General features: G+C 39.2%; 2 non-coding genes across 2 annotated transcripts; both read right to left on the bottom strand.

The window, feature by feature from the left end:
- Window positions 1-592: 592 nt before the first annotated feature.
- Window positions 593-665, bottom strand: trnak-uuu. Its single transcript has one exon. It is a non-coding gene; the product is annotated as a tRNA-Lys (tRNA).
- Window positions 666-1722: 1057 nt separating this feature from the next.
- trnak-uuu lies at window positions 1723-1795 on the bottom strand. Its single transcript has one exon. It is a non-coding gene; the product is annotated as a tRNA-Lys (tRNA).
- Window positions 1796-2962: the final 1167 nt, after the last annotated feature.

Here is a 2962-nt window from a genome sequence, read left to right as displayed (position 1 = left end):
ACATCTCTGAAAATACAAGATTGTAAGCCTAAATAAATATATGCCTACATGTTTTACATACAATCAATGTCTATTTTCATGAGACTCATAATGAGCAACAGTTGGCCCATGCATGCTTTTTTTGGGCTGCAGGTGGACCCCTGAAACGAATTGGTGCAGATTTGCATTTTTTTTTTCTTGGACATAAATAAAATACTTGCCTACTATATTATTAGTGATGTATCAGTTTATATTCTGTGTGTGATACCAGATAGCTTAATAACAGCTTGTAGCTGAGCATAGGCTCCGATCCATAGGCCCAACACAAGGTTAGCCATTGGCCTACTACTTGCAAATCTGACAACCAACACCTTAAATTTTTTTGGTAAAGTACGGCATGCATTTCAAATTTAAAGTATGCAACAAATGCGTGCGTACACTTTAGAGCCGCGGAAGAATTAGATCTTATTTTTGTCTTTCCACAAATATCTTTCGCAAGCTTACCTGTTCAACCGAAGTCACTTCTCTGAAAATTATACGGCAAATCACTTGCGTAATTGAACTACCCATCATGAGAAGACACAAGATTCTAACACTGGAGAGAAAACGCTATCGCCCGAACAGGGACTTGAACCCTGGACCCTCAGATTAAAAGTCTGATGCTCTACCGACTGAGCTATCCGGGCTCTGTTTTACGCAAGGGAAACTGCCATCACAAATGATAAATGTTAGAAATGAAGACCTGTATTTGTCAGAAATTGTAACCAACCCAACCAAACACTGGAATTGACTGCTCCTACCCGACCTCAACCCAGTTGCAACATAATACTAGGAAGGTGTCTTTAATGCACTGTCTATATTTATATTCCGGTCTGACATTGCTCGTTCTTATTTTTTTTTTATGAACTACATGTGTATTGTTTTTTTACTAAGTATAGCTGCACTGTAGTCATCTCTCCTCCTTCCAGGCTTTTTTCATCGTTTAATTTATATGGTGATCGCATCTAAACTTTCATTGTATTACCAGACTACCGGCAAAACAGTTCGTCTTTCAGGCATCAGAAATAGGAACTAGTTCTATTTTAGCCTGTGGCGTCGCAGACGCTAGTTGGCGTGAGCAATAATTGAATAACATGGATTTCTAAATTTATTTTGCGACGCTCGCGCACACGACGTGTCCGGTCTGGTCAGCGTGCAAGGTCTCTTGTAAAACCGAAAACTCCTGAAAAAAACTGACTGTGAGCCTAAATATAAATAGGCAAACATGCATGCACAAGCCAGCTGTGCTGTTTTTCCTCTGCATTCAAGACTGAGTCCTAGTCCTGGCCTGCAACTTTGTTAATTAATACATTTATTGGCTACTATATTATTAATAGCAGATCGCTTAATAACAGCTTAGCCGAGCATAGCCGACTGGATGCACTTCAAATTTAAAGTATGCAAAAATATGTAACAACAAATGCATACACTTTATAGCCGAGGACGAATTATATTTTGTTTTGTTCAGTCCACTCTTTTGCAAGCTTACATGTTCAACAGAGGTTCTCTGGAAATTGTACGCACGTGATTTGCGTAACTGAACCACATATTATGTATGAGTGGTTATACGATTCTAACACCCTGGAAAGAAAATGGTGTCGCCCAAACAGGTACTTTTGAAAATTGTACCACATGTGATTTGCGTAATTGAACAACCCATCATGAGGAGTCACAAGATTCTAGCACCCCTGGAGAGAAAACTATCGCCCGAACAGGGACTTGAACCCTGGACCCTCAGATTAAAAGTCTGATGCTCTACCGACTGAGCTATCCGGGCTCTTGTAGGATTAGTCGCCATTATATATAATAAACAACGTTATAAACTCTCAAAAATTATAGAGAACACAAAATAAATGTCCTTTAAAAGCGCTTTGACGAGCGGGACAGGAGTCAACGTTGACACTGATGTGTGGGACAGGACAGGAGTCATTGTTGAGTGGGAGTAGCCTGCTGTGGTATAGTCTTGACTGGTCAGTTGTTTTGTGGGGTACTTGTAATTAAGAGAAAGTTGTAGATTATAGATTAACCGGTAAACACTGTATCAATATCATACTTTTATTATGATTGCTAAATACTGTTCAATTTAAACACTTGCACCCCAAGCCCACCTTCCCCAAAACACTTGTAAATGTTGGACTATAAATGGTGCCTTCCTGTATTAGGGTGGTTTAGGGTTAAGGGTTAAACGCCCCGCTTCTGTAATTCTCAAACAAACCACTTTGTCTCCCTGGATGCCACTAGTCTTGCTCAACAAAAAAATGCCATCTGTCTCATCTCAACTTTCTATGTCACTCCAACAAAACGATTATGAGGTGTGTTTGGGGCAAAATGCCCCCAAGGCAATCGATGCAAGTCAGTGGTACCCAGCATTTACTAAATCATTTCTAAATCATCTATAAATAACTTCTTTGAGTTACACAATCAATTCTGAGATACTTTAGGATTACTTGGACAGGATGGGGGAAATAAAAAGATGGGTCGTACATCAAAACCTCATAAAATAGATATCCATCCAATTAGGGACAGACTTTCATGTGAATATTCTAAAATCCGCATAAAAACAATATGCGCATTTTCCCACCGAGATGTGTTTCCATCAAATTGACTTGTTGCTGATTAAAGGTTCTGCGTGATGATATAGTGCACATAAAATACCTTTGCAGTTAAATTGCCATGTACCAAATAGAAAATACAAGTTAAATGGGTGTCCATCGCATTTTCAACTCTACTAATGGTTTTGCCACCCTCTGGTATTGGCATATGCACTCTAGCCCAGGGTTTCCCTAACTCCGAACGAGGGCCTCTGTTGGTCAATTTCTTCAACAAATGATCAGGTCTATATAATTATCAAACATACATTAGTATGGAAAGGAAACACAGACTTGTTAACTATTAAAATACTCCTTTTAGTAATACTATTGTAGGCAGGCGTTGGTACAGAGTA

The sequence above is a fragment of the Oncorhynchus mykiss genome, chromosome 18 (assembly GCF_013265735.2).
Source record: "Oncorhynchus mykiss isolate Arlee chromosome 18, USDA_OmykA_1.1, whole genome shotgun sequence".
NCBI classification, from domain to species: domain Eukaryota; kingdom Metazoa; phylum Chordata; class Actinopteri; order Salmoniformes; family Salmonidae; genus Oncorhynchus; species Oncorhynchus mykiss.
This window is presented reverse-complemented; position numbering and strand designations above follow the sequence as displayed.